Genomic DNA, 19,292 nt, shown 5'->3' on the forward strand with positions numbered 1-19,292 from the left:
CTGGCAACCTCCAGGTAGCCTGATCCACTATAAAAGGGGCTGCTTGCCCCCTCCTCTCTCTCTTACTCCTGCTCTTCTTCTCTTACTCTCTTCCTCTCTCTTACCCTCTTGCCTCTCTGTCCCCTCCCCTACCTTTCTCTCTCTCCACGTGGTCATGGCCGGCCTCTACTTCTCTTCTCTCCCCACCTTTGCCCTTTCCCCTGAATAAACCTCCTCCCCCTTAGAACCCCGTGGTCTGGAGTGGTCTGTTCTGAGCTGTGGTCGGACTTCTTCTTAAAACAACAACAGTGAGGATGTCTGATTCTTCAAGGAAGGACAATTCCAGTTTGATTCAGCAGCAAACTCACGAACACACACTAAGTAACAAGGTATTCGGGTCTCTTTGTTTTCCACTTTGTATTAAATAAATCATAGAACTTCTTTTGTTCTCAAACAAATGAACAAACTAAAACAAAAGGCCCATCTTTCAAGGCTTTGTCCCAATTAATGAGTTTTCTCTCTTTCTAGGGTTTGTTTGTGTACTGGAATTACAAATACAGTTTGTGTAGAGGATTGGTTTCAAACAACTGGGCAGGATTCATTCATGCCAGTGTAGTTAAGTAGTGACAGTTTTCCAAATGCTGCCAGTATTAGTCAGATAACAGTGAGGTTTTATAAACATTGGCTTGTTGTGGTTTTCAACTCCTCATACATAAAACCTTCTCAAAAAGATGAATATAATGTTTTTGTAAATGGATGGTGTTCTCTGACCCCTGACAGCAAAGCTGCAAAAATGATTATATTTATCAAGTTAATGCTTCCCATGTGTCAGAGGTATAAGTTTATTAACTGCAGTCATGTCTCCTTGCTGGTATGAGATTAGTCTTGTACCATACAATAAGTTTTATCTTTTATGAAAAGTATCAACTGTTCTCAAAAGCAATTCCAGACACTAATTGTTTTGTATAACCTATTTCATTTATCAGAGGCATGATACATGAATTGTACCTGGGATTTATATTACCAAAATACTTGCAAAGTGAAAATGCCTGCTTCAACATATGTATGTGTATCAGATTTTCTACCATATGTATCTCATAATAATCTAATAACACAGATGGAGTATGTTCTTATTGAAAATTCATATCTGAGAAGTTGTTTATGAGATACCCACAAATCAGAACATATTCAAGCTCCAAGAAATTACAAAGAAGCCCCAATACCTGCCTACTTCGTAAGTGGGCATTAAGTTGGTAAGATTCTGCACTGGTGTCGTCTCATCTCATTCATAAGAATAAAGACTGTGGTGATTTTAGCAATGTGGTTTTCTGGAATTCATCTCAGATCTACTAAAGCAGAAGGCCTTGGAGACTTAAGGAGGACTGGTTTTTTTTTTTTTTTTTTTTTTTTTTTAAGAGAGTGGCAGTTCTACAGTGCATATATGTTATAGAATTCTTGATCAATATCTTGAGCTACATTCTCCTGATAAGTAATAATTAATTTCAACTTATAACTTATAACACATTGGAAATATAATCTGTTGCAGTATTACTAAGATTTTTTTTTTAGATGCTTAATATGTTTATATTTTTTTTCCTTTTTTTTTTCATTAGATCTTTCATTTACACTTCAGATACCATCCTGTTTCCCCATTCCCCCCCTTAGAAAACCCCTATCCCATGCCCCCTTTTCATTTTGCATTTATACATTTTTTTAAGAAATGTTAATCATAGGCTTTATAAGTTTGGTATTGTTCAATCAGAGGTGTAACCCACTACCCAACCTAGATATATCAACTATCTTTGACTGGTGATACATGAACATCTGCTTCCCTGTCTCCCCCCTCTATCTCTCTTTCATCACCTAGCTTCTCCTCTCCTTCTTCTTCTCCTCTTCTTACTCCTTTTCTTCCTCTCAGTACTCCTCCCACCTTAGCTCCTCCTACACATCACCCTTCCTGTTAAAAGGAAACTTTTCTCTCAAAATACAATTAGAGCATAATTATGCCTATTTGTACCAGTGAGGTACAAGATAGTCCTAATACCCAGTCCATCCTTTTGTTGACTAACCAGCACCTCTGTCATCTATCCTAACTAAAACACTTAGTTCTGAACCTGGCTTTTTCCTTGGCTTTAGGATGAATGTCAGCTGATGACCATACACTCAGATCTTTTCTCTCAAAGTAAATAGCTATAAGTTTTCAACCCCATCAGAAATCCAGAATGACTGAGTTGACTATAATTGTGGGAAGCACAAAGCATAGCTTCTAAAACTTAGCCAATTTATAGAGATCTCTGAACACCTGGACACTCGCTCTACTTCAAAACGTTGGAGCATCTGTGTTTCTGCCTTCTGGCCCAGGATCATCTGACAGACCTTAGTGCTGCAGAATTATTAAGGGCTGATTACTCTGTCTAGGCAGATATAATCAGTCGACTATTCTACAAGTGTGTCCTTTTCTGGACAGTAATTTGTCTGTAGAAGGAAAGTGGCAATTCTTGCCTAGTGGCTGTCTCACCACAACTGGAGTAACTCCAAGGATGCTCAATTTCTTCTTAGAATTTAACATAGGAAGCTGTCCGGAGCAGACAGGTCTCTAATGAAAATGAACATTAATACTGAAATGTTTGTCATGTCAATTCTAAGGATTTCTGATGTTTTGAAAACCAGCTATCCATGTAAGGTAATCTGGACTGTTGCCTGTTAACTCCACTCAGCTATTTCTAAATAAAACATAGAGAACACCCTTATAATAAACTCCAAGTCATGAATTTGCTATAGTCCCTTAACTCACAGGCTGACCATCTCAAATCAGTTAAAAAAGTTAAAGAAGGACTGGGTCTAAGCTTTGTATTCCTAAGTGTGTTATACTGGTACAATGCCTATGAGAGTAACAATATTCATCTCACTCTTATATCACTAAGAAGCTCATGCCAATGAAAACCTTAAAATTTGTAAACAAAGTAAATTGGTGCCATTTAAGAATTTATATCTTCATCTTGATATTAATTATACAGATTTCTACTAATAGGTTATGGCTATGCAATAAACCCTAGCTAATCCTCTCTATTCCGACAAAACCACTACTTTTCCCTAGGGAGACAGCCCAACATTTACCACCTTAGTCCCCATGCCCAGGGAATAGGGGCGCTGACTCATCATTAGCTTCTTCAAGCTGATTATGGGCGTTGAGATATTAGAAGAGGAGTGGGGGGGGAGAGCAAGTTGACAATCCTCTGATGCTGTGTCTTCGCTGCCTCCAGATGGAATTCACAGACCTCAGAGGTTTGAGCAGGTCTGCCCAGCTTGCTTGTTGAGTAGATACACCAAGGCTGATCATTCTGCAATATACAATTCTCAAAACAAATTTTAGTATCAAGATAGTTTTTTTTTTTTAAAGAGGGCTGACATTTTATTAAGAATGTTGGTTCTAACCGCTTTTCTATTTTTCCCCTCTTTTATTGGATATAATATTTACATTTCAAATTTTATCCCCTTACCATATTTCCCCCACCACCCAGGAACCCCTTATCCCATCCCCCCTCCTCCTGCCTCTATGAAGGTGTTACCCACCTACCCCCAGCCTCCCTCCCCACCCTCAGATTCCCCCCCCCTCAGTGCTCAGCCTTCAGGGTACCAATGATCTTGTCTCCCACCTATGCCCAACAGGGCCATCCTCCCCTACATATACAGCTGGAGTCATGTGTCTCTCCCTATGTGCACCTGGGCTGGTGGTTTAGACCCTGGGGAGCTCTGGCTGGTTGGTATTCTTGCTCTCCTCACAGGGCCACCAGCCCGTATGGTTCACGGTTCCCTCAATTTACTCTCTAACTCCTCCATTGGGAACTTTGATCAGATTAATGGATAGCTGCGGGTATCTGTCTCTGGGTATGTCCGACTCTGAGAGACCTCTAAGGAGACAGCCTTATCAGGCTGCTGTCAGCTTTCCCATCCTGACATCCCTATCAGCGTCTATTTTTGGTGACTGCCTATGGAATGAATACCCAGACACAATGGTCTCCCTACAACCCCCCCTTATGATTCTGACCCACACTTTGTCTCCATATTTGCTCCCTTGGTTATTTAGTTACTCCTTCTAAGAAAGACCTAGGCATCCTCACTTGTTCTTTCTTCTTCATGAGCTTCGTGTCTTCTGGTAGTTGAATCTTTGTTGTTTCAAACTTTTGGGCTAATCTCCGCTTATCAGTGAGTAAATACCATGTGTGTTCTTTTGTGATTGGGTTACCTCACTCAGGATGATATTTTCTAGATCCATCCATTTACCTAAGAATTTCTCGAATTCATTATTTTTAATAGCTGAGTAATATTCCATTGTGTAAATGTACCACATTTTTTGTATCCATTCCTCTGTTGAAGGGCATCTGGGTTCTTTCCAGCTTCTGGCTATTATAAATAGGGCTGCTATGAATATAGTGGAGCATATGTCTTTGTTATTTGTTGAGGCATTTTCTGGGTATATACCCAGAAGTGGTATAGCTGGGTCCTCAGGTAGTGCTATGTCCAATTTTCTGAGGAACCGCCAGACTGACTTCCAAAGTGGTTGTACCAGCTTGCAACCCCACCAACAATGCAGGAGTGTTCCTCTTTCTTCACATCCTCGCCAGCATCTACTGTCACCTGAGTTTTTGATCTTAGCCATTCTGACTGGTGTGAGGTGGTATCTCAGTGTTGTTTTGATTTGCATTTCCCTGATGACTAAGGATGTTGAGCATTTCTTAAGGTGCTTCTCGGCCATTCAAGTTTCCTCAGTTGAGAATTCTTTCTTTAGCTCTGTACCCCATTTTTTAATGGGGTTATTTTGTTGTTTGGCGTCTAATTTCTTGAGTTCTTTGTAAATATTAGATATTAGCCCCCTATCAGATGTAGGATTGGTAATGATCTTTTCCCAATCTGTTGGTTGCCGTTTTGTCTTGTTGACAGTGTCCTTTGCCTTACAGAAGCTTTGCAATTTGATGAGGTCCCATTTGTCGATTCTTGATCTTAGAGCATAAGCCATTGGTGTTCTGTTCAGGAACTTTTCCCCTGTGCCTAGGTATTCGAGGGTCTTGCCCAACTTCTCTTCTAATATTTTCAGTGTACCTGGCTTTATGTGAAGGTCCTTTATCCACTTGGAGTTGAGCTTTGTGCAAGGAGATAAGAATGGATTAATTTGCATTCTTCTACATGTTGACCTCCAGTTGAGCCAGCACCACTTGTTGAAAATGCTGTCCTTTTTCCACTGGATGAATTTAGCTCCCTTGTCAAATATCAAGTGACCATAGGTATGCGGGTTCATTTCTGGGTCTTCAATTCTGTTCCATTGATCGTCCTTTCTGTCTCTGTACCAATACCAAGCAGTTTTTATCACTACTGCTCTGTAGTACAGTTTGAGGTCCGGAATGGTGATTCCCCCAGAGGTTCTTTTATTGTTGAGAATAGTTCTCGCTATCCTAGGTTTTTTGTTATTCCAAATGAATTTGTAAATTGCTTTTTCTATCTCTATGAAGAATTGATTTGGAATTTTGATGGGTATTGCATTGAATCTGTAGATTGCTTTTGGCAGGACAGCCATTTTTACTAAATTAATCTTGCCAATCCAGGAGCATGGGAGATCTTTCCATCTTCTGAGATGTTCTTCAATTTCTTTCTTGAGAGACTTGAAGTTCTTGTCATACAGATCTTTCACTTGCTTTGTTAGATTCACTCCAAGATAATTTATTTTATTCGTGGCTATTGTGAAGGGTGTCATTTCCCTGATTTCTTTCTCTGCCTGTTTATCCTTTGAGTAGAGGAAGGCTACTGATTTGTTTGAGTTGATTTTATATCCAGCCACATTGCTAAAGTTGTTTATCAGGTTTAGGAGTTCTCTGGTGGAAGTTTTAGGTTCACTTAAGTATACTATCATGTCATCCGCAAATAGTGAAATTTTGACTTCTTCCTTTCCTATTTGTATCCCTTTGACTTCCTTTTGTTGTCTAATTGCTCTAGCTAAGACTTCCAGTACTATATTGAATAGGTAAGGTGAGAGTGGGCAGCCTTGCCTAGTCCCTGATCTTAGTGGGATTGCTTCCAGTTTCTCTCCATTTAGTTTGATGTTGGCTACTGGCTTGCTGTATATTGCTTTTACTATGTTTAGATATGGGCCTTGTATTCCTGATCTTTCCAAGACTTTTAACATGAAGGGATGTTGAATTTTGTCAAATGCTTTCTCAGCATCTAGTGATATGACCATGTGGTTTTTCTCTCTGAGTTTATCTACTAAGATTTCCAAATATTCATAGATACCTATATTAGAATATTCTTGGAATTTTTATGGAATTCATATTTCACCCAAGATTTTATTTAACAGAGTCTCTGAGTGTAGTCTCAGAATAAGGAAATTATGAAACTGTTTTTCCACTAGAGATGGTGGTGCATTCCTGAATTTCTAAAGTATCAAATGTAAAGGCAAGAGGATTAGAGATTCAAGGCTAGCTCAGGAACATAGTGAGTATAAGGCTAGCCTGGGTTATATGAGACCTGTCTCAAAAAGTTAAAAAAAATAGTTTATGTTAAATATCTATGTAGGTTTATGTATATGTTTGAGAATGTAAGTATAAAACCAGTCACTGAATGATTTAAAAGGCTAACTACTATAAATGGTAGAGGAATAAGATCAGTACTCTATGCCTGGCTGATTGAGTACTAAGGTGATCAAAGAGAACTTGCATGCATTATTTTCAAATAAAGCCTAAGCTTTCTTCCAAATGTTATAATTTTGCTGGAAATCAAAACAATAGCAAAATTACACACACACACACACACACACACACACACACACACACACACATACCACAATGGAATTTGGTTTAGAGAGAAGCAAAGAACTCACAACAACTGGAAGCCTGCTTGCTATCATTCAGAAATCAGGATGAACCCATCACTGGTGGCGCACACCTTTAAAGCCAGCACTTGGGAGGCAGAGGCAGGTGGATTTCTGAGTTCGAGGCCAGCCTGGTCTACAGAGTGAGTTCCAGAACAGTCAGGGCTACACAGAGAAACCCTGTCTCGAAAAACAAAACAAAACAAAACAAAACAAAACAAAACAAAACAAAAAACAAGCAGACAAGAAAGAAAGAAAGAAAGAAAGAAAGAAAGAAAGAAAGAAAGAAAGAAAGAAAGAAAGGAAGGACGAAAGAAAGAAAGAAAGAAAGAAAGAAAGAAAGAAAGAAAGAAAGAAAGAAAGAAAAAGAAAGAAATCAGGATGAAATTGAATGAAGATTAACATGTTATGAGAGAAAATTGTCTAAAGTGCTCAGTTGCCAGAATTAGATTGCAAACTCTTCCTAGTTTAGTTCTATCTCAGTATATGTCACTTGAAACTATCCAGACGAGCCAGTGGCCCTGGAAGGCAAGAGCAAAGCATCACACTGTAGACTCTGCCATCCTAACTTGAAAACTGCATAGACAGAATAGATGCTATTTACGGTGCTGGAACTGGGTGCCAACAGTAGTGACCCACAGCTACCGCCCATTCCATCATCCTTCACACAGCATTGACCTTTACATTTTCCAACATTTTAAAATATGATAAATAGCTGGTCTTGGTAGTACATGACTATAATCATTTTTTGGTTATTTTATTCATTTACATTTCAAATGTTATCCCCTTCCCAGTTAAACCCAATCCCCTCCCCTATACTCCCAGCTTCTATGAGGGTGCTTTCCTACCCACCCACCCCTTCCACCTCAGTGCCCTAGCATTCCCCTACACTGGGTCAGTGAGCCTCCACCGGACCAAGGGACTCCCCTCCAATTGATGTCAGATAAGGTAATCCTCTGCTATATATGCAGCTGGCACCTCCCCATATGTACTGTTTGGTTGGTGGTTTAGTTCTTGAGAACTTTTGGGGGTCTGGTTGGTTGATATTGTTGTTCTTCCTGTGGGGTCGCTAACCCCTTTACTCCTTCAGTCCTTCCCCTAACTCACTGGTGTCCCCGAACTTAGTCTGATGGTTGGATGCATGCATCTGCATCTATATTTGTCAGGCTCTGGCACAGGCTCTCACGGAACAGCCAGAGAGGCTGAGGCAGAAAATCAGTAGTTCAAAGCTAGCCTTAGCTACACGAGATGATAAAAACTAAAAAGCAAACTAAACAAACTCAGACAGACTCACACAAGCATGTCTGCACACACACGCACGCACACACACACGTACACACATATATACACTTAACCTCCAGAAAACAGGCAAAACTATGAAGCATGTGAAAAGCCAATGCTATATTTGAGGGACTAAGTCCTATGTGAACCTTTCCTTTTTCTATAGCCACATTAGAAAAATATATTTAAAAGAAAACAGAAAAAAAAGAAAAAAGAAAAAAAAAGAAAACAGGTAAGAATAAATTGTGTGTGTGTGTGTATGTATATATATATATATATATATATATATATATATATATATACACACATATATTGGAAACAAGATCTAAATAGTTAGCTCTGACTAGTCTGCAATTCACTATGTAACTAAGGCTGGCTTTGAACTCACATATATCTGCCTGCCTTTCAAGTGCTGGGGTTAAAATGCCTCCAAGCCAAGCAAAAGCTGGATTCATTATTTTAAGTCTGCTTACAGATATCAGCTCAGAGAGTATATCAGTCCTATGTTGTAGTTGAAATGTTAAGGAAATTGCCCAGAATCACACAAGTCAATAGCAGAGGAGCCCTGGGATAGTCACTGTGTCCCTTCTAGAGTTCACATTACCTGTCCACACTGTTTTTCTGTTCGATGACACTATCTGTGAGGTATTATGAATAAATGTGTACTTACCCTAGACAGGAAACTGACACTACAACAAAGTAATGACACCACCAACAGGGTGAACCGATCCATTTATTAAGGTTACTTATAGGTAAATCATGAGTAAATCAAAGCTTATTGTTTCACCAAATACCACCACTCACATACCCTGGCACTCTCTGAATACTGAGTAGGCAGCTTGGCATGTTGGAGAATCTCTCATTAGGATTCTGATCATAATTGTTTACATAACCTTGGGGAGGGAGGAATCTAACGAATCTGGTAGAATTCCAGGACTTCCTGATACTTGTGAATTATGTGGTAGAGTGTTGCTCTTTTATCATGTATTCTTTATGCTTTTGATTAAAAAATCAGCATAAATTACAGCTGGTCTTATAACCTATTATCTTGCTAGAACAGCAAGTTTTATAAGATCAGTCAATATAAAAATAGTCTTTTGCTTCAAAGATAGAAAGAGCAGACATCGAGGGATCAAAAAGTGATGTTGCTATGAATGCTTGGTTGCCACAAGCCAATTATCCCTGTGGTAACTTTTCTGACACTTCCTGCTTAAAACCCTAAAGGTCAAAAGGATCGTGAGGCCCCAATTTCATGTCTGTGTTAGTACTGAAAATCAAGATCAAGCTAGGTTTTGCTCTTCTGCTCCAGGGGAGGTTTCTGTCTTCCCTGGGCTCACCTTAGGACACCTGCTTTACTGTTTGACAGGTATACTGCCCAGTCAAACTTCCCACCTCTTCACCTGGCACTGTCCTGGGAAACAGGTCCCACCTGCCAGCATGTGTTACATCTCCACAGGTCACTGAATAAAAATGGTGTTTGGGCAAGCACCAATCTCTGACACTATTAATGATACTGTTATGCTTGCAGACAGGAGTCTAACATGGCTGTCCTGTGAGAGACTCCACCCACCAACTGACTCACAGATGCAGACACCCACAAACAGTAGATGGAGCTCTTCTTATCGAATTGAGGGTCTGAAGAAGATAGGAACTCCACAGGAAGATCAACAGCATCAACTAACCTGGATCCTTGGGGATCTCAGAGATTGAACTACCAACCAAAAACCATACAAAGATTAGACCTATCCCCCTACCCCCCAACATATGTAGCAGATGTTCAGCTTGATCTTCATGTGGATCCCGAACAAATGGAGTGGGGGCTACCCCAAAAGATGTTGCATGTCTGTGGGATATGTTCTTCTATTGGGCTGCCTTGTCTGGCCTCAGTGGGAGAGGATGTGCCAGGGTTGGGGAATACCCAGGGAGGCCTCTACCCTCTCAGAGGAGAAGGGGAGGGTCTGTGAAAGCGGTGACAAGGAGAAAGGACAGTGAGAAGGATGTAAAGTAAATAGATAAAAATAAAAATAAAATAGTCTTCAATGTATGAGGACAGGGAAGTACAGAGTACAGCCTGTACAATCTAGGGACTTATATGTTAAAGACTGTTTTTTTTTTTTTTTTTTTTTTTTTTTTTTTTTTTTTTTTTTACTTTTTAACTTTTTTTTCTCAAGCATAGTAAGTCTAAACTTTAATGTAATGATTACCATCACACCTTCATCTTACATCTGGAAGCATTTGAGTAACAACTGAATGACTAAAACAGTCTATACTCTTCTTCTTAGCTGCAGACATTCCTGAGATTGCCTCTGAAGCCTTCCTACATTGGCATTGCTTTTCTGTCTTCACCAGTGACTACTTCATAGAAGGTGAAAAGCCCTCACCCTCAGAACTCTGTTATACCCATCACATGAAGCAAGTCTAAGCTTATGCTTGGTTTTCTGCATATATTTTATGTTCTGATATTTTAAATGTAACTGACTCATCTAACTCGCCGTCAACTTCCTGTTACTTATGCCACCCCCACCTTTAGAAGCCAGATATAAGCTTTTTACAGGATCTGATAATAGAGTGAGAATCTGTCATTTGTGTTTCTTTAGCTAAGGTTGCAAATGAAAATCCTTGTTTATTCAGTTTCATAATCCAACCCGAACTAAATTTATGTGTCTTAAATCTGTATCCAAATACCACAGCATTCCTGTCCTACCAGCCTAAATATTTTGTTCTTCCTTCTTCCATTGGCTTAGTATACCAAGTAGATCTAACCTTATTCTTTAAGTTACTGAACAACCCCAAATGGTATATATGAATGGCTCCCATTATTTGATTTATTACAAACTAATTCTGTAATGTATGGAAATCTTAAGATTTATTTCATCACCATTCTGATTTGCAACTTGACTCCTGATATCATAGTATTTGAGTGTTATTTAGCTATGATCATGACAAAGATTCTCCTGTTATATATCCTTGTGGGTACTTCTTACAAACAGAGTTAATATCAGAATATTGAATTATTGACTATTACGGCTCGTGTTCTCAAACTAGAAAGGCGTGTGTGTGTGTGTGTGTGTGTGTGTGTGTGTATGTCTATTTTTTATTCCTTTAAAGAGTTAATATCCCAGAGCAGGAACCCTACACCACATATTTGATCATGTTTGGATATATCTTTCTAGTTTGAGATGTGCAGTATATATGTATATACATTATATATACACATACATATATATTATATGCATTATATATATGCATATTTTTACACATATGTACATTGCATGTGTATGATATATATTGTGTATGCTATATATAATATATATGTAAGTGTATGTATAATGTATATATCAGAAGCCTTAAATATTTTACTAAAGCAATATTAAACTGTTATAAGAGAGTCCCTCAAACAGTGATATCAACAAGACAAGCAACTTTTTCTTTCACATGTTTATACCTAGTAATCCCAAGCAAGTCTACCAAGAATTCAGAATAATTCTAGTTTGTGACTTTTAAATTCTCCTACAGTGATGACCTCCCTTGATTAGTCATGAGTTTGTCACATATCATCATTAAATGATCATAGTAGACCTGAAAACTGATAGAGAAGAGGACATGGATTACAGAAAATTTTCCACTGAGAAGACTTGATTTAAATGACACTGATCACATCCCATCATATCCTACCTCCTCACCCTTGATTATATGATTGACATGAGCTGCGAAGAAAGTTGGGAATATAGTCTTTACCTAGAACAGCACAAATCTGCCTAAAACTAGATGGGGGGGGGGGAGTTCTAAATAGCATTTCTAAATTTACTTGTTTAAAAAGAAGTACATAATAATGGATACTGAGAAAAATTACCAGTGAGTATTATAAATATGCCATTTGTTTTATTCAAAAATGTTTTTGACAAATTAATCTAAACTGAGCACAATTACAGGGAGTTAAATGTCTGAAATGTGCAGAATGTATTTAGGAGCATAAGAAAACAGATGATTCTTAAGTAAAAACAAGGAGCATTCAGGGTGGTTTTATTCTATTTATTTTCAATTATTGGAAATAATTATCATATAAGAATAAAAACCCTGTTAGACAACTGATGTGAATATATCATAAAGTCTCACTTGACCTCTAGTATCTACATTCATTATTTATTGATTAAATATTTTTAATGATTAATTATAATATTATTAGGTAAGATATATTAATTATTAATTTATAGTAGTACAATTACTGCATAAATATTTGGAAGCAACCCTATGGAACACAAGTGAGAGAAAAACAGGTTGAAATCTGTGTATGAATGGACAGAGATATGTATTTTTAAAACAGAGCAATGAAGACAGCCCATTTAGACTTACCCATTCAAGTCAGCCAATCAAGAGAAGAAGATACGGAACATTGCTTTGGACATCTGGAAACTGCCTTTTAAGTATTAGAGATGTTCATTAATAACATCTTTAAAAAGATTGTTTCAAACCTAATCAACACCTTTCTTATCATACTGGCTATTTATCAGAAGAGACCAGGAAGAAATAAATTACAAATTCATTTTCTTATTCTATGTGAGTATATTGCTACTTATTGATAGGTTCTTTACCCTCCTAAAATATCATGGTTCTTGTAGGAATTTTTTTATATAATCATTATTATGAGCTTTGGATTTTTCTTTGCTCAAAAAACACATTGGAGCGAACAATGGTGTTTAGTTGATAGCAAAGCAGTTGTAATAGAGAAAAGAGCAAAGAACAAATCAGAAGCAAGTGACAGATAGCAAGTACACATGCTGTCTCACATTTCCCTCTGTTGTGGAACAAGGCTGAAGTATATGACCTGAACATTTGTAGCTGTAGATAAGGATTATTATGAAAGGGCTGGTGTCTCTTTGCCCATGACCAGTCCCAATGTTTGCGCTACCAGACACATGTTGGAATTCCTTCTGAAAATGAGGTGCCAGTGCATATGTGATGCAGCCTCCAAAGATCTACATGAATTGACTTCACTTACAGAGCAGAATACAGAACAAGAAAACTAAATGAAAGGGTGAGAGGACCATGACACTCACTGATGATCAAGTTCCTTCTCATTTAAACAGTGCTGGCACTTTAACCTTTTAAAGTCCTGTGATTTTTCTGGCTAAAAGCAAGTGGATTAGAGAGTTAAGATAATTGTAGTCTTGTGCTGTATTTATATTTCTTTCTCAGAAGTTAGCCATTTAATTTTATTATTAAGAACATATTTTACTTATATACAAGGAAAGTATGATATTATTGGAATTTAGCATTTTATATTTTGTTTTCTATTCAAATACTTCCTTTTAATGGCATTATATCAAAAGTTCCAACAGAAGAGTGAAGATTCATGTTGATAATATGCTGGATGTACTATGTATTGATGCTTCTTAGTTGGTTTGTTCATAAGGTGATTTACAGTTTTCTCAGGAAAGGAATAAGTACCACAATGATGGAAGTTTGCTGGCATGGCTGTTTCCTCTGCTACCAGATGTACTCAGGTAGTCATTATCACCTAGTGGTTACATCTGCTCCCTCAAGGAATGTGCCCAAGTCTGGTATTTTAAACTACAAGCATGCTCTGATATGCCTTATAGGGAAAATACCTATTAGATAAACTTCCATTAGTCTCAAGTTATTGTGTTACTAGTATTCACCCAGTGCTAATGGATCAATAAATATAATAGATACAGCCCAGTGAAACAAAAGCATACATAAAATATGCATATTTATTAATCAATTGACAAAAATGTGACCAGAGGTTTATAGAAATCTAGCCTTGTATTTTTCCCTAAGTTCAATGGTTTCTTATTGCTCAGTTAGTATGCTGAGTAACTGTATAAAATATACTAGTGGCAAATAGGAAGCATTTATTAAGACCCTTCTCTTTCAATGTTCTACTCTCAAAAAAGACTTTCATTTTTCTCCTGATGCTGGAGATGTCCACTGTTCTAGTGCAGAGTGTATATCCTGTAATTCTTCAAGTCAATCATGAAAACATTCTTAGAAATTATTTTTATTACATTTGGAAATGAGAACCACATAAATGATTAATATTATTATTGACATTAGAATGTATACAAGATGTCAATCACCTGTTCTTTCACTGGATGGGTTTAGCTACCTGGAATCATGGTGGTTTTTTTTGGTACAGCTTTATTATGACAATATCTGACTTCTATAAAGCTGAACTAATTGATAATGTTTACTTGGTTTTGAAGCTGATGTCAAGTACCACTGTGAGGTTTTTACATTTATTCACCATGTAAACATCTAAACAACCTATGTGTTTGGTGCAATTATAGCCATCTCATTTTTCAAAGAGTACAAGATTATACATTAAGAATACTTGAATTCCCAAAGTAGAGAGAGAACCCTACTTTACAGGCAGAGGGTTCTCAGAAGAAAGTAAAGCTAAAATTGGACATTTCTGACAATATCATATCCATATATGCATCAAGACATGGTTTGAAATCACATCTGCCAAAGACTGCTTGAAACAGTGGTTAAGTCTCTCCATCTGTTTGTAATTCTTAGTCCTAAATCAGCTGGAGTTGTACTTTCCTGTTTCCATTACTGGTAACCAGAGAATCTAACAAGTTAGCTCCTTCTTCAGTGACTATGGTTTAATTTAGTCTAATGTAGGACCTTTGTACTGAGAGATTAATAGTGTTCCTCTGATGGTTCTACTATGCAGTCAAGAAAATTGGCAAGTGAACTGTTAGAGGAAAATTATTACCTTTTCCTTCATCCCTATTTTTAATTATTTTCATGAAAATGAAATATTTGAATAATGTTTGAATAGCAAAATCAAATATACACGAAGGAGACTGTAGCCAGTAAATACTGGTGGGTATGCAAGCATGTATTGACTCTTATCAGGATGCACATGGTTGGAAACTACCTGTGTGAAGATCTTGTGTTCACAATACTGAGTGTTTAGGGAAAGAAACATGCAGTAAATGGAAAGCTAATAAAATTAGTTACAGGTAATATTTTTTAAAAAATGCAATTATGTCTATGAAGAAAAAGGTGCAGGCTGTGGAAGACATAAAATACCACAAACAATTTGTCATTAAAATAATCCAGGAACAAAAGTAAGGAAGATATCAATGGAGATAAGTAATGGACATTTTAAAGTTAGATTTCCTCAAATCAGAATTGTTTTGAACTATTCTTAAATTTGTGAATGTTTTTTTCTGTTTAGTCTGTCTGACTTGAACTGATCATTTTTCTTAAATGTTCTATGAATTTGAGTGATCATTAATATAGAGGCTATTATACCAGTGAGCAAAACCTCTTTCAGTATCAATATTGTGACCAGATTAGAAGATTCTAGTCTCAAAGTATTCTAAGTGTTATGATAGAAATGTCTCTCACATAAATCAGTGTTGGCACACAGATTTCATAAACAGAAACAGTTCAAAGTTAAGATCTTTAAACAGAAAAGAAATTCAATTAAACTGTCAAGCCAATCTGCTATCACAGAACTACTTCACTAGCCAAAACCTTAACATGAATTGATCAAAGGCCAATTATCAGTGATAACTGGATTTGCATCCTGGAATAACAGATTCTTTTCTCTATCTTTTAAAAGAGATATTGTGAAGACATACTAAGTTACTCTTTGTGTCCAATCAAACCAATAAGAACTTTGATTGCTATAGAAAGAGTTCCATTTCCACTTACTTTTTAATTCTTAGTGCTTTATTACAGAGGTTGGCTTTAAGCTTGTATTTATCTCATGTTATATTACCTTCAATAAACTTGATTTTTATTAATGTGTCATAAAGAAGACAAATAACATTTTTAATTATATCCACCAATGGTAAGAAAACATGTGAGGTTTTCTTTACTAGTGAAGTGGAACTTTAAATATATTGTTCTGAAAGAATATACTTTCCTGTGAGACATAGATTTTTTTCTCTCTTTTGGCTGCTTCCCTTTTCCTGAAAATAAATTTCATTTTGTGTTTCACAGCCTAGGTATGAAACTGACGAATAGATAATGAGAAAATGGTACATTTGCACATTGGAATATTATTGAACTATGAAGAAAATTGAAATTACAAAATGGACGGAACTGAAAATTTATCACTCCGACTGAGGTAACCTAGGCCTAGAAAGACAAACTCCACACATTCTTTCTTACATGTGGATGCTAGCTTTGACTCTTTAAACACATATGTCTAAATAGGAGCACCCAGAGAGGCACAGGAAACTAGGAAGCAGCCATAGGAAGAATTTCAAGAAAAGGAGGGTAGAGCACAGATGGCATGAAGGAAGAAAGAAGAAGAATGGGAAGTGTTAAATAGGGTGGAGAATGGAAGCACAGAGTAGAGGAAGGATTATGGAAAATAACACTAAAGAAGTTTGAAAATTCCATATGGAACCCACAACTGTAGAAGATATATATATATATAAAATATATGTGTGTGTATATGCACACATATATATACACACATATGTATACATATATATGCACAGTACATATGCATAAACACATACATGTACATGCATATGTACACATATATATGTATAACTAATATTTGCATATGTATAATATACAAAAGGAATTTAAATGGAGTTGCTAGTTGAAATTAATTCACTAGCTAGTTGAATACAATACTCAATTTCTCTTAACCCAAATTGTGACTAAAATCAATGACTTTTCCTTCTCAATTGAAATTCGATAAATTTGACAAAAATGAGATTTTTCTTTTAATTTGATATAGAACACAACCAAGATACAATGATTCTAAAGGTTACATTCATATTTTAATTTTACTTATAATCTTAAAATACTGTTAAATTAATAAATTCTAAAAATTTCATAAACCTATACAAAGTATTTATTTGTATTAAAATCATTACAAGTAAACATTTATAATTATTTTAACATCATTTTCAACACAGATCAAATACTAGCATATATTAAATATTAAGCAAAAATGGAGGATGATTTAAAAAAACCTGCTTCAAGTTATTGTGAAAGGAAAATACAGATGGAATATTAAATAAAGTATATTCATAAAAAATACTTTTCTACGTAGTAAATGCTGTTTTTAAAAAATCAAATTTAATTGAGAAGATAAAAATACTCTGAATAATTACAACAGGTTCACTTTCCCCCACACACTGTGTGAATCATCAACCACAAAATAAAAAGCAAGTATAAAAATTACAGAGTAGAGGTGGTGATCAAAAACCCACTCAGAAACCATCCATGTATGCACCTTTGAAAATGCTTTAAACTGTCTCTCTCATAAGAAAAGCAGTCATTATACAAACTTGTAAGATATGGTCTAGCCAGAGGTACAGAGGTGATCAGGCCCTGGTTATCTCTAGAAAACCACACTAAATCTACAGTTGAGACAATTCATAGAAGACCTGTTGAAAGATTAGATTTTTTAATGTAAACTTAAACATATATAAAATTGTATAAACATAAGAATAATTTCTCCTCTGCTTGTGGACATGATTTCATCTATTCCACAAAGAAACTATGTAACAAATGATTTTTTTCTCTAAGTGGTCTTTAAGCCATTTGTCAACAACATTATGTTCTAACCTAGGTTGGGTGGAAAAGTGGCAATAGAATTTGCCAAACTAGTTAACATCCAGGACAGTGGCCCCACTTTCAAGGTACAAATTCAGCTCTGGGAGGCAGAAATAATCATACTGTTTTTTTTTTTTATAGGAAGCCGAGGCTTAATACAGTTGACCAACTTAAGCAAAGTCATTCTGCTAGGCAGTGGTGGGACTAACTATACAATCATTTTTGTGGCTCAGTTTTACAATGTAAAGAAAATGTATTGTTCTTATTTGTTGATTATTGATGCTTTATGTTAAATGCAATTCTGAAAAAGTTTATGAAACTATTATTTCAACCCATCAGAATCTTCACTTGAATTAATAAGCCTGGTTCTTCATTGTGATCACTATTCTGTACTTCCCATGTAGCTCTGTGGTATCATTTCAACCTAAGCACGGCTAACTCTTGCTCTAAGTTTAAGAATCTGACTTTCTTTGGCCGATGTAATGTCACAGAGAGGAAACTCACTTATTTGGAGAAACACTTCAATGTTTGAGCTGACCTGCTTTTACTCTCTAACCAAGAGGGGAAAGAAATACCTTTGAAAGAGACTGAAATAGCTTAGGGCAGAAGTGACAGCAAAAATATGAACAAACACAGCCAAACCAAGCAAAACCACTCCATTAAATATGATTCAAAAGTGTCATATTTATACCAGAGAAGCTGAAGACATATGTGGTAAATACAATTTTATTCTCTGAAGATTTATGTGTTTATGTAATATATTATGGATGAGCTGGTAAACAATCCAAAACCATGGCAAGACAATTAAACTATTAATGACTTTGGGCTCCAGATTTTATGCTGTAACAAATCTTATTCTACAATTTAAAAAAAAATCCATAAGTACAAAAGGACAAAATACACTCTTTTGATAATAAAACACAGGCTCAGATATGGAGAAATTAAAGCACATTTTGTGAGCTACATAATGGACTGAATTGTGTCAATAAGTGCCTGCATGTTGGTTCTCCTTTCAGATATTGATGGTACACAAATAAAAAGATGGATAGATGGGATGGCATTCTGAAGGTAAAATTTAAAAACTCAATGATAAGACAGCATCTTTCAGTTTTATTTCCGACAGCCATTCCTTAGCCTAGATATACTCTTGATGGAATACCATGGTAACACATTCTAAAGCAACAGTTTCTGCACTCAGAAACAAAGCGAAACAAACAAACAAACAAAAAACCCCATCATTTTCATAGTACTTCACATGCTTGGTACTTCAAAGATTAATGCTACTTATGAATGTCTAAGATGATAAGTAAGCAAATTTTTGCAAAGAGACCATGTAACACTCCCCTCAAAGGCAACTGAATATCTGATGTTGCTGCAACAACAGCTGACAGTTTTCACAGAGCAACTACTGCATTTCATTCACAACTAAGAGCTTATTGCTTTTGATCAGAAGCACAATATTAGATGTGGAGTTCTTCTAATTGACCAAGCCTTAAATCTAAGTAAGTGGTGATTTGTTAAGTCCAGAGTCGGCCTGCCACTACTGCAATGGACAAATCATGCCTATCAAGTTGGTATTATAGTTCATAGAGTCCACAGTGTGGTAACA

The 19,292-nt window shown here is 36.4% G+C and overlaps 1 protein-coding gene and 1 long non-coding RNA gene across 4 annotated transcripts in view; both read left to right on the top strand.

The window, feature by feature from the left end:
- The window catches only part of LOC117705391 (gamma-crystallin D), a 763,352-nt gene that overhangs the window by 63,975 nt on the left and 680,085 nt on the right, over positions 1–19,292 (top strand). The gene's annotated exons all lie outside the window — the stretch shown is intronic.
- The window catches only part of LOC143441806 (uncharacterized), a 37,295-nt gene continuing 18,031 nt past the window's right edge, over positions 29–19,292 (top strand). For 2 of the 3 annotated variants that reach the window (XR_013109496.1, XR_013109494.1), the window contains exons 1-3: positions 29–368; positions 10,405–10,488; positions 16,106–16,232. This is a non-coding gene — a long non-coding RNA (uncharacterized LOC143441806). The remainder of the gene's footprint in view (positions 369–10,404; positions 10,489–16,105; positions 16,233–19,292) is intronic. The other variant, XR_013109495.1, reaches the window with a different exon arrangement.

The sequence above is a fragment of the Arvicanthis niloticus genome, chromosome 3, assembly GCF_011762505.2.
Source record: "Arvicanthis niloticus isolate mArvNil1 chromosome 3, mArvNil1.pat.X, whole genome shotgun sequence".
NCBI lineage: Eukaryota > Metazoa > Chordata > Mammalia > Rodentia > Muridae > Arvicanthis > Arvicanthis niloticus.